This window comes from Nipponia nippon, unplaced genomic scaffold (genome assembly GCF_047370975.1).
Source record: "Nipponia nippon isolate SJK-2023a ecotype South Korea unplaced genomic scaffold, ASM4737097v1 scaffold_24, whole genome shotgun sequence".
In the NCBI taxonomy this organism is placed as follows: Eukaryota; Metazoa; Chordata; class Aves; order Pelecaniformes; family Threskiornithidae; genus Nipponia; species Nipponia nippon.
In genome coordinates, this window is record NW_028262341.1 from 1,442,889 (window position 1) to 1,456,385 (window position 13,497).

The window sequence follows — 13,497 nt, forward strand, 5'->3', positions numbered from 1 at the left end:
CTGCCGTGATTGGCAGCTGCTGACGTCAGCGACCGCGATTGGCAGGAGCGGCCGGAGGAAGGCGGGACGGAAGGGCGAGCGCCATCCTTATTGGCTGCTGTGCGGCCGCCGGGAGCGCGGCTTCTTCGGGCAGGCGGAAGTAGCGGGAGGCGGCGGCGCGGGAGGAGGAGGAGGAGGAGGTAGGTCGGGGCGCCCCGCCTCCTCCGCCGTGAGGGGGGCGGCTGCCGGTGGGGCCGGGGCCAGCGAGGCCGTCAACTGCCAGCGGGCCCGGGGCGAGCGGGCCCGACCCTTAGCCGAGCCGGTATCAGCCGCAGGCCTCTCGGAGTGGGTGCTGTGTGCTCGGCCCCTCTCCCCCCGGGCACGTAACGGCCACGGTGTCGCCGGTGCCAGGCCCAAGCCCAAGGCAGGGCGGCCGTTCGGCTCTCGCCTGTCCGCGAAAAGCGGGGTGGTTTTTCTGGTGTTTTGCTGTTGTTTAATTCCTGCTGTCGGTTTCCAGCGGGTGATGCGGGGGCTCCTGTGTCTCGCACCTCCCGGCCGACCCTGGCCGCGGTTTGGCTGCGGGGCAGGGAGCGGGTCGGTTGTCTGAGGGGCGTGAGGGGGTGGGGGTGCCGCGTGCTAGTGGAACAGAAAGAACGCCTTAATAATGAGGCTATTCTTCATTAAGTTGCTTTTTATCGTAAAGTCAAGGTCCTGGTCTTCCTTAGGGAAAATCCAGACTGGCTTCCCTTCGGGAGGTAGTTGAGGAGAGGGAGTGGAGTGGGCAGAGCCTGGCCTTTCTCCTGCAATCTTGCCTCCTTGTATTTTTGCTCTTGTCCTGTATTCTCTCTTTGTAGAGGTTTTCATCTTTCCTTTTCTGTAATTGCACTTAACGCATCAAGTCAACTTGAAAATGCTTAGGTAAAGGTAGTATATTTCCTTGTCATAACCACAGTATATTTTTCTGAAACTAAAGACACAAAGTTATTAAAAGAGCTAAATATTCTACATGGGTGGCCTCCTATACTCGTGTATAAGAGAACCCCGTACACCTAAATTCTGCGGTGACTCTTGCATTTGGCAACTGTTTTTGAGAGTGCCTGCTCTACCATCAAGCCATACAAAAGGGATAGGACTTCATTGTGGCTCGCCATGAAAAAGATGTGGCATTTTTTTTAAACCAGGAGATTATTATTTTTTTTAAGGAATTACCTTTGATGCTGTGAGGGACTTCAGTAAAGGAAAGACTACACGCATTCTGAGCAGTTCCGTGGAACAACTTCGTTGTGATTAGTTTGTATTTAGATTAAGGCACATGGGTATTGCTGTCATGACAAACCTCTGTTCTGAAGTTCTAAGAACAATCTGTTCCTCCTTTTATAAGTACACTTTATCTTACAGAACTTGAAAAGCTTTAACCCTTTCAAAGATGATGGCTTTGTTTTGAGGTCTCTGTCATTCTGTAACTTTCGGTACTGGGGCCAAATTGTTTTTGCTTGTCTGTTGAGTGCAGGACAGGTTTTGCTTTTTCCCTTGGTAAGAGGAAACAAATTTTTCATCCAAGCAGAAGAAGTTGTGATAACGTTTGACGTACTTCCAGAAGTTGCTGTAGGAGGCTACAGGGTAATGAGAGTATGTGTATAAAACATGTTTGCATAGTGAAATCAAGGCAATATTCTACTAAAGCAAAGTACTTTAAGGCAACTGAAACATACACAATCCACTTATAATAATAGAATTGTTTAGGTTGGAAAAGACCTTTAAGATCATCAAGTCCAACCCTTAACCTACCACTGACAGGTCCACCACTAAACCCTGTCCTTAAGCACCACAGCTATGTGTCTTTTAAATACCTCCAGGGATGGGGACTCAACCACTTCCCTGGGCAGCCCGATCCAGTGCCTGACTACCCTTTCAGTGAAGAAGTTTTTCCTAATATCCAACCTAAACTTCCCCTGGTGCAACTTGAGGCCATTTCTTCTTGTCCTATTGCTTGTTACTTGGGAGAACAGACTGACCCCCCCCTCGCTACAACCTCCTTTCAGGTAGTTGTAGAGAGCAATAAGGTCTCCCCTCAGCCTCCTCTTTTCCAAACTGAACAGCCCCAGCTCCCTCAGCCGCTCCTCGTAAGACTTGTTCTCTAGACCTTTCACCAGCTTCGTTGCCCTTCTTTGGACATTCTCCAGCACCTCAATGTCCTTCTTGTAGTGAGGGGCCCAAAACTGAACACAGTACTCGAGGTGCGGCCTCACCAGTGCCGGGTACAGGGGCACTATCACCTCCCTGGTCCTGCTGGCCACACTATTCCTGATACAAGCTGGGATGCCATTGGCCTTCTTGGCCACCTGAGCACACTGCTGGCTCATGTTCAGGTGGCTGTCAACCAACACCCCCAGGTCCTTTTCCGCCGGGCAGCTCTCCAGCCACTCCTCCCCCAGCCTGTAGTGTTGCCTGGGGATGTTGTGGCTGAAGTGCAGGACCTGGTACTTAGCCTTGTTGAATCTCATGCAGTTGGCCCCGGCCCATCGATCCAGCCTGTCCAGGTCCCTCTGTAGGGCCTTCCTACCCTCCAGCAGATCGACACTCCCACCCGACTTGGTGTCACCTGCAAACTTACTGAGGGTGCACTCGATCTCCTCATCCAGATTGTTGATAAAGACATTAAACAGAATTGGCCCCAGTACTGAACCTTGAGGAACACCACTTGTGACTGGCCGCCAACTGGATTTAACTCCATTCACCACAACTCTTTGGGCCCTGCCATCCAGCCAGTTTTTTACCCAGCAAAGAGTATACTCATCCAAGCCTTGAGCAGCCAGTTTCTCCAGGGGAATGCTGGGGGAAACCTTGTCAAAGACCTTACTCAAGTCCACTAAATGCCACTAAAGAAGGCGTTACGTACCTCAGCCTTTTCCTCATCTTTTGTGACTGTGTTTCACCCTTCATCCAATAAAGGACAGAGATAATGCTGTTAGTATCTTTTAAAGAGCAACGTCATTTGCAGTAGTAACTTTGGTAACTACAATTTTGAGTTCTCTGTAAAATTGTAGTTACAGATTCATAATCACCAAAATGACTGGAATGTTTTTCGACATAAACAGATGTAGAATTTAAGATGGGTTTTCTTGTAGAACTAGTTTCTCTGTCCTGTGGATTTCAGACACTATATTGATTTTAGATTTGTTCTTATTTTTCTGGAGATTGTGTAAGTCTAGTAACTATGAAGGTTCATTAATTTGCAGATTTATCAATTGATTTAATAGGTAATCAGCAAGATGCATGGTCATTTTGTCATAACATGTTCCTACTTCCTACTGCTGTTTTGTTAGTGGATTATATTCACTGGAAAAATTTCTTTTATTCACATGTCGAGGTTTTGGATCAAAAATGGAATTAAATTAAAATGCAGAAAGACAGTTCTAAAAACAGCCTTATTACCTAGTATAACCTGATGTTAAAGTGTTTGATTGATGTCACAGTAAAGTAGATTTCTAAAGTGAAAGAAGTTGTAACTATAACCAACGAGCAGTTGAACCTCTAATGGTTACCGTGACCCTAGATTTTAGAGGCAATAATACTTTTGAACTTGTTTATGTGTCTCTGAGATGGAAAAAGAAAACTGGGTTTGGTTTTCCTTTTTGGATTCACTTTTGGTTTCTCAGTGTGGGTTAGTTACCGAACTTGAAAAATTATTTCTGTAACTTCAGAGGAGACTGCAGCTGTCGGTTCTCAGTCACACTGTAGTCAAGCCTGCTTCCAGGTGGCCAGCTAGCTTTCTCTAGTTCAGTAGTGTTGTTTGCAAACATACCCTATATGATAATTTTCATATACTGTTATGTACTTTGATAGTTTCTGATAAGCTCACATATGAAATCCATTGCAGAGTTTTGCAAAAATGCTTTTTATTTACCCTAGCAATTTAATTTTCAAGTGAAGTTTCCAATGGTCTCGACTATTTAAAGAAGAATTTTCATTGATTACATGCTGTATTAAAATACTTTCAGCTGCGTATTTTGCTCTTGTGGGAAAAATACCATTTGATCATTAACGATCTTGTGGCAGCCTTGGTGGCATCATTTAAAAGATAGTTAATTTAAAAGAGTAGAATAATATGAAAATGTCTTTTGGGATGCAGCTGTGATACACATAGGATATTGATTAAAATATAAGATTTCAGATAGTGGTACTCCAGTTTCTCTTATATTTTTTCCTCCTAATTAATATATTGTCATGGAAAACCAACTGTAAGTGGCTGAGATAGCTTGGTTGGTGGTGTCTACAGGAACTGGCTATTCTTGTCTACAGGTGTCTACAGGAACTATGCATTCTTGTCTGTTGAAATCTCAAAATAAATCAGAAGTTCAAACAATTATATTGATCTATATAGCAATATTCAAATAGGTAAATAAAACCATATGATGAATACTGTTTTTATGTGGTGCTTGTTTTTTTTTTTGGAGGAGGTTTAATGGTGTTGGCTGTGCTTTGTAGTACATACGTATTAAGAAATGTTTTAGTAGGGTGATGTGCCAGTGAAGAGATTGCATACTGTTCAATTGAGTGTTTAAGCAGTAGAGTATACCAAGGAATTTGTGTGTACAATGAAAGGTAAAAAAGGTGGCTTCAGAGATTAAGTTTCTCAGTTGTTTTCAAATGCAGGAAGACTTAAAACAATGTCAACTTGCATGTGGCAGGCTAGGCATCTAGCTTCTCTTCTGTCTCTTAGCTTTCATAAGAAGTAGGAGGGGATTGGAGGAGATAGTTTAAAAATATCACAGGTGGGTGACTGACATGAGAGGTACATCGGTATAAACAATTTTTTTGCATAACAAATGTGCATGTGTATATATGAGGTGAAAAAAGCATCTGCAAATACGATATAAATGCAGGGCTTTTTTGTGAGATATGCTAGTTTGAATGATTGGCAAAAGCTGATAATGCTCTTTTTTTGCTTTTATGTCATATCCACTTCTGTTGTTCCTAGTATCTTCAACTACAAGCATGAATGCATAAAAACTTATTTGCATAGTTGCTACAGCTACAAATTCATTTAGCTCTCCCACTGGAATAAGGAGGCAGCGGAATGAGGGATATGCATTATTCAGGCAAACGTAGTGAGTAGGTAGTGTTCTGTATGCTGGCAATGGTATTAGAACATGGCATTTTGTTTACTAATACCGTTTTGTAAAATAGCTACTTACATTTGAGTATGGCTCCTCTTTCTTTCTGTTTCCTGCCTCCCTTTGTTACCTAGCAAAAGTGCACACTATATTCACTATAGTAGGATGAACCACAATAGCTGTAAAATGCTTGGAGGTTGCAGCTATTCTGAGCAAGAATGAATACTCAGTCTTCACATCAGAGGTGCTTGGGAGGAGTGCTTTAACCTAGTATTGTAACCATGCATTTTATAGAAACTTACTGTGTCAGGCGATGTATGATAAGGAATGTTTATATAACAATGAGAATTCCTATACCTTAACATTTCTGCTTTTTGTGGCAGATCTCATGTGAATTGTTGTCCTCTATCAGTATGATAAAACTCTGTGAATTGTGTAGGATGTTGTTTTATAGGACTTGACTAGAGTCTTGAGAGACTGAGAAATGGATATGCCAGCTATTATGCTATACTTGATGTGGGGATACAGAGATACTGAGTTTGTAGTCTGGAGTGCCTTTATTTGTTGGATCAGACGATGGTGGCTACGTTGTCCAGATTGTAGAGATAAAGCACCTGGCTTTTACTTTATATGCTCAACATTTTTGACTGCTGTTATACAGTATTTAGAATGATTTGCTATATGAAGCTATGGCATTATGGGCACTTCAGGAGTTATTTTGACATTGATAGAGAAATGAGTAGAATAACAGCATCTTGAATCTACAAGGTAATTCTAATGAATCTGTTGGTGAAGTACGTAAGAACTAAACCTAGTGAGGTAGATTTTAAACACTATTATGGTATACAAAGGTGCATAAAGGATTTTCAGAATTGCCTCAGCATTTAAATTCCATTGATTTCAAGCATTTATCTGGACTAAAACCAGTACATCTAAGTCATTACTTACAACTCACAAAACAAAGCTTTTCCATTAAGTATTATTTAAAAAGGAAGAAAAGAAAGTCCTATACAACTGATGGGCTGATGCCAGGGTTACTTCCCAACTTAGCAAGGTAATCCAGCTTGTTGTAAGAAAAAAAAAAAAAAGAAAAATGGTGTCATGGCGTTGCTGTAGAAATAGTTATGCTGTATGTGACACAAGTGACCTTAGCCCCTCTTCTGACATACACAATCCCAGTGTTGCTGCTGCTGGTGTCTTGTCTTGCCAGCAGGTTTGCAAGAACATTGGATAGCTTGCAGTGGTCTGTTTTGACCAATAAACTTCCATTTCAGTATGGATGAGATAATTTAAAATGGTTTACTATACTGCATGTTGGCTTCACTATATTACATGTTACATGCTTATGTATGTGCAGTAAGCCTTACAGGGTCACTTGCTGTTTTGTCTCAATGCCTGTTTCTGATGTGCTTGTTATCTTTCAGTGCCACTTGAAGATGAGAAATTTTAATCCTTTCCTCTTGTCGCCTAGGGCTTAGCAGTAGGTGAAGAATGTTTTTAAGAGGTTATATTAGAGCTCAGGAGCCCCAAATGAAAAAACACCACACATCCTTGAAGAGTAGGTGGAGTCTCTGGGAGTTTAGGATGAGATTTTTCAAGGTCTCAAACCATTATTTATGTCTTCAAGGTTAATAGGATGCAGCTGTGATTTCTTCACTGTTATATTTGGCAAGAAGTGTGTAGTGCTTGCTGTTATTGTGGGGAACATGTAAAATAATGTGCATATGCATTTAAGTTATGATCTGGACTAACTTCGCTAAACAGCAAAGAATCCAATTTAGAAAGCTATTGTAAAATACCATTAAATGGTTCAGGAAATGAAAATTTTTGCACCAAAAGTAGGATTTTCTCTAGTTCCATCCCTGGTCCCTCTGCTGACTTGAGCTGTATCCCTTTCCTGGGTTAAGAAGCAGTGTCCTTTACCTCCTACGGATTGTAATGCGGATGTCTTTGTGGATTTTAGTCTTCCCCACCTCCTTTGAGTCTATACGTGAGATTAAAAAAAGGAAAGGTGGCAAAAAGATCCTGTGAATTTGAAGATTATTAGTGAAACTTGGTATCAGATAATGTAATGATAAGGACTGCTGTCCAAGATACGTCACGATACAAAAGACTTACTGGATTACGTATGGTACCATGTTGACACAAGCTAAGGCAAAATTTAGAAAAGAATTACTAAACAAACTACTGTTGTTTGCTAATCTAACACAGTCACATCAGATCAATATAAAGAACATATCTTACAGGAAAAATTCCAAGTTGAAAAAATTTTCATTATGCATGTGCCTAAGCAAGGACCTCTGGTGTTACTGTTTTCTGAGGCATACTAGTAATTTCACAAAAAAATTATTTGATCAAATAGTCCAAATTTCCAAAGTTTGGAAAACTATTGGAATATTTCTGCATCTGCTTTGCAAACTTCTGGGTGAGTTTTGTGGGAAGGGGTGTCCTCCAACAGAACAGGCAGATAGAGCAGAGATTGTAAAATAAATAGTAAAAAAGGGAGACTGATCTTATGTGATTGTAAGAGTGCAGAGACTGAGAACTTTTTTGTTCTTGATCTAGACATCAGCCAAATTGCTTGCTATCTTGGGATGGAAAAATTAATGCAATTAGAGGAAGAGTGAGGCTATATATTCTATCACAGGCTGCATTTGTTTTTAAAAATTATTCAGATGATTATGAAAGAGATTGTTTGTTTACAGGTCTACAAAAGGATCTTAGAGGCCACCCTTTTCAGCACAGTAGCTGGACAGGAAGGAGGGAGCATGGGGCTTTCCAAATGCTGTCAGCTGTGTCAAGCTTATGGTGGAAACTTCACAAAAACCTGAGGAGAGATTTGTGTTGCCTGAGCCAATGAGGGAAGCTTAGACAGTTGTTGGAGGCAGCACACTGTATTGCATGGGTTTATATTAAGTTTCTCCAGCTGTGAAACTTAACATAATCTACAGAGTATAGCACACAGTGGCCATAGGCATAATGGAGATTGGGCAGAAATGTTAATTTCAGTGAAAGCTAGGCATTGCTGTCATAGAGGATAATTATTTTTGGAGATAAGAGGCAAGGAACTAGCTGAAGCATTCTTGTGTGTGTCTTGGTAATGGACCTACTTGACTTACTTTTCATAATCTTCTAAAGGCAATATTAGAGAAAAGTGGGTTTTTTTGCCTCTGCCTTGGTCAGGGAAGTATATAGATGAAAACCGTGCTTTATAGTTTATAATCTTTCTTTAATCTTGTCTGTTCCAGGGATTTGTTACATTAACCTTGACTGTCCTAAAAATAGATGTTTTTTTTTTTTCCTCTTCTTTAAACAATGAGGTAGAGGAGGAATTTTTTAGTGTATACTGTTAATTAGAGGTTAGTGTTGTGATTTTGGTGCTTGATGATGCAAAACAAATAAGTGTACTTGTAACATTGAAAGGGAGGAAGGTGCAGTAGGGGTACTGTATCTAAAACCGTACTGAAATAGTTTGTTGGAGCTGTGGAGCATTGACCTTTCTGCAAAAAGGGCTGGGTTTTTTTATGCGCGTGTACCTGTATTAGTTCAGAGTCATTGTATTTGTTCACTGTTCCATGTCAGATAGTGGTGTGCAGTTGTGTTTCTGTTTAGCCAATGCAGTTGAGAACCAGAAAGCCCAGCAACACAAAGGTGAAGTGTGACCCAACGTGCAGTGACGCCTAAGCTTAACTGACACTTATTTTTAAAATATTTTCCCCTTTTGTTCTGTTTCAGTTTCTGCCCCCCACCAATTTTTAATGTCATCATTCCAAAAGAACTGATTTAACTTATCTGGGAAAACACTTACTGACAGTCTTAAAGCAACACTTTTGAGACCTCTGCACTGATGCTCCACATATTTGCCTTGTAATAATTTACACTTTAAGATCTCAAAATTGTGTCTAACTGGTGCAGTATCAAAGCACTTTTGAGCTATATTTTCCTAATGAGCACCTAATTGCCCTCTCGGTTCAAGTCCCAATGGCATTTTTCCATTGGTATGCCCCTGCTGTGTCCTCATATTAGTCTGCACATTTCTTTTCACTCTGGTGCAAGCTAGCATTCTTTAGTAGTTGTGAGGGAAAACCAATATTGAAAAGCTGGCTTCCTTAAGTAGACCCCCTGCTTGGCATCAAGTATCTTGGGTAAGGGTTTAATTTTTGAGAGTAGTGTTTTTTTGTTTGGTTTGGTTTGGTTTTTTTTTGCCTAGCCCATAGTAAGAAAAAAAAAAAACCCACCCCATGAAAGAGTCAGGAAAACTACTTAGAAAAGCAGTAAGCTGATATGTTTTGAAAAGCTTTATATTTTTATGTATAGACCTTACGATGTAAAAAGTACAAGTGACTCTCGTGAAGCTCTTACGTCCTCTTTCCTTTCTAAATGTGGTTTGTAGACGTAGTGCTGATTGAGCCCAAGCTAGTAGATATGTGAGCCATTGCTTAGGGTGTAGAGTCAGTGGCCACTGAATTTGCTGTCTGTTTATTGAAACTATGTCCTTATCTATTTTATCTAATTTTTTAAAACAAAGCTGCTTGTTTGCTCAGAGCTTGGTGAGGTTCTGGGACTCATGCACTGGGCCCCCTCCTTGCTAAAATACTGGCACGTCAGTCATTCTTGGATATGGAGCAGTGCTTCTCTCCTGTTTTGGTTTGTCCAATGTGCATTAGCGCACAAAGCCTAAGCTAAACTGGTGCCTTGCTTTTCTGTGGGTTTCTTGCCTCTTTTGAAGGTGCTATACCGTGGGCCACTGGCGTCATATAACCCTATGTATATGTACCTGTTGTGTTACCTGATACATTGAATCTCATGGTTTGGCATTCAAGGCAGATTAAAGAACCAAAGCTGAACCTGTGCCTGTCTGTGGAAACAGTGGAAATTGATGTTCAGTATGGATGGACACAGATGGATGTCTCTTCGCCTTATCTTCGAACTCTGATTACTTAGCCTAATCTGTCAAAAAAGTAATTATTTTTCAATGCAAAGTGATAAACTTGGCTGAATAAAGAGCTGTAAAATTGAAGTTTAAGTGCATTGAAAGTGAATATCCCAGTTCATTGAAAATGTCTTGTGAATTATTTTTCTGTGGGGGCCACCTGAAATAAAATGAATTACAATGTTTAAATTAATAAACTGAAGTAGTGTGAGCTCTTTGTTTTCAGGGAGATCAATGTTGCCTTTTCCAGTAGATAAATAGCAAATGGAAAGAAAAACATAATAAAACTTTTGTTAAGTGAAGATGGGGTAATGCAGGAATTTTCTTCAAAGAAAATGCCTTAGGAAACTGTTTAACAAGATAAAGCAATTTGGAGTCTAGGCCTATTTTTTATTATTAATTTGACAGGGACGTGAAATTAAAATAATCCATCTCTTTGAAAAGTCTTGGGTGTAGAGGTGGGAGGAGAGGAGGATATGTAAGCCTTCATATTTATACCTGTTCTTGTCCCACTGAAGTGGCTACGTTTGTTGAAACTTGTTTTTCCAGGTTCCTGGGCTCAATTTTTAAAAGCTCTTCAGAAATCTTACATATAAAGTTACATCCATCCATATCTAGCTGACACTGATTTCTTTGTTTCGTTTATCCTTGTTCCAGATTTGTTACTCTTGCCTTTGGAGCTATTGTGGATTCAATAGTACTGAATTTATTTGACTTTGTTTCAAATTAAGAAAAAAAAAGGCAGACTGTTTAGTGGAATCCATTGCTTAGTGATGTTAAGTCAAACTTTTACAGAAACATGTCAAACTGAGTGGGATTATAGTAGGTCTATACAGGGACTAAAGGATAGAAAACAAGAGAAATCTTGAGGACAGATTTGTTTTGTGCTGAATATCCTGATAATACTTAGTCCTAAAGAAGGCAGTGTTTTGGAAAACAGATGATACCTCAACCAGACTACTATGTTATCCAAATATACATCAAAAAGACACATGTATCTGAGTATTTTTGGATGGGCGAAGAGTGGTTAAAACATGCTGCTTCCCTGCCCCTCCCCCCCCATCAACTTTCCCATACTCAAATGGATAATACTAAGTTACTGAAAACTGCAGAGATGCTTTTGGAAATGTGACTAAGATACTAGGAATTCCTGAATCCTGGTTCTTACTAATTGTGTACGGCAGGCTCAAAAGTTGTGTCTGTCAGAGTTGTCCAGATTTGTTTCCTTTTTCTGCTTTTATCTGCAAAATATATAATTATTTTAGTGCTGTCTTTTCAGAGAGATTATGGGGAAATTGATACATATTTAGAATGACTTTTTTTGGGGGGGGGAAGTGAATTATCTTAATAAATAGTCTAAGGTTGCAGTTTTCGAGGGAAGGCAAAGCAGGTGTGGCTCCATGCCACCATTGGCTTCGGTAGGGCCTTGGAAATCCAGGCTGACCTACTGCCAAAGTAGAGTTATAAAATATATGTTGGGGCTTGCATCTCCCAGAGGCAGCAAAGGTAGTGAGTCTGGGTCTTTTAGGCACGCCTGCTGACTTTGCATCCCAGATCTGCCCACTTGAAGCTGGTCTGGTGGTTGTCTTTGATCCTTGCTAGTTCTACACGCATTTTTTAGTAACTTCAGTACTAAAATGAACTTTTTCACCAGGAAATATTATTTCAGTTGTATGACTTAATTTTATTTTTTACAGGTTTGTAACATTCAATTAGTGTATCCTGATTTATCTAGGGAAACTTTAAGATTTTTCTGATATGGATTTTGGAAAGTGAAGATTTAACAGCATGTACACGCTGAACTGTTAGCGTCGGGAAGAATTCCTAGAAAAGGGTGAACAAGAAAGGCTTGTCCCTTTTGGAAATCTATCCAGATACTCGCTTACTTGCTAGTATATACTAGTATAATTGCCCATTTTGGTGTTTATTTTAATATATGAAGGCCTTTTTTTTTTTTTTTTTTTTTTGTTTTGTTATAGCTTAAACTGTCTCCTAATATAGATGCTTATAAGTAAGCTTGGCAAGCCTGGGTGCCTGGAGTTGGTAGCGGGTTAGGTCTGAGACTTCAAGAGGATGAAAGACACCAGGGTGGGCTTTGCCTCCAGGCTACAATTAAGATCAAAGCTTGTTAGTAAGATTCCTACTATAAAGGTTGTTGACTGTCTGCTTCCTTCTGTTTCTCCTCATTTTTCAGCTGGTAACTGTAGTAAATAAGTCTGACAAGGGTTGTTCCTTATCGTAGATTCCAGATCTTTTGTGGCAAATCTTGCATATCCTATTGGCCCATGGAGTCTGACAAGCTCAAGACTGCTTTTTTTGGACAATTGCACAAAAGTATGTGCATGTTTCCAATCCTTTTGTGGCTGCCACGAAACAGTGGGAAACAAGGAGTGCAAATGTTAGCCATGTGAGCCTTGGTTCTGCCGTTGGGTCCATGCAGACCAAATACTGATTGCAGCTGTCTTGAAGTCAATCTCTTGATCAAATGTTGTTATGCAGGACTGAATTTTTAAAATGGGCCATTCACCCGTCTGCACAAAGTTATAGAGTCATTCAGTCACTTCTTCATATCCAGTGACAATTTTTGATTCACTTCCTTTACCTGCAAGACAAAGTGGCATTATTGACAAAATTGTGATCCTTGTGCTTTTAATATAGAACAGAGTTGAACAAAAGAACAACTAGATAGAATTTAGGTTGCATGTAATATAAAATTGTGTTAGCCCCCAAAATTTCATTAGGAAACAAAGTTCTTTCAAAATTTTGATCTTCTTTAGTCTTCAGATGTATCTTTAAGCTGGAGGTTATTATTGAATCTTTCTTCAGTGTCAAATATTGTGGCCAAGGGAATGGGAGGCTTATTGTGAGATGTGATAGGAAGGATGCTATATTATTTTATTCATGTTTGTTGGCCCAATCATGTTCTTCCAAAAAGAAAAGAGAGGAAGTCCTTATTAGGTTGATAGTAGTTCTTAGATTAACTGAGTCATAGTTGAAGTTTTTGTCAGATATTTTAATGCTCTTCCTCTTGAAGTATTAGAGTTAATGGAATTTTAAATTAACATGAGAGAATATCAATTTGTTTGAAATATATCTCTAGAAATATTCATAAATATAGACATGATCTTATTTCCCTCTGTTAGAAAATGTGGTAATAGCTAGTTTTAATCTTTAAAAGCAATCTGAGTTTTTCTTGACTAGTTTAAATCTACAGTAATCCGCTCTTAGGTGCATACAGCATCTCCTGAATAGTACCTGTTCTCTGATTATTGGTTAACCATTCACTTTCTTCTGATTATTAGATTCTGATTTGTAGTGTATGTTGCGGTGAAGCCAATGACAGAAGGGATCAAATTATAGACTTTAATAGCAGTGTGCTATATGTGCTGGTCTTCTATTCAGAACTCACTGTAGATAGCTCCCTATTTTTCTCAACAAGGAAGCACTTAAGTTAATTGCTCCATTAGA

At 39.9% G+C, this 13,497-nt stretch overlaps 1 protein-coding gene across 1 annotated transcript in view; it reads left to right on the forward strand.

Annotated features, from left to right (window-relative positions):
* Positions 1-98: 98 nt before the first annotated feature.
* XRCC4 (X-ray repair cross complementing 4) overlaps positions 99-13,497 on the forward strand; it is a 189,974-nt gene continuing 176,575 nt past the window's right edge. The window contains exon 1 of the mRNA XM_087761546.1: positions 99-179. The gene's annotated coding sequence lies outside the window, so the exon portion shown is untranslated. The remainder of the gene's footprint in view (positions 180-13,497) is intronic.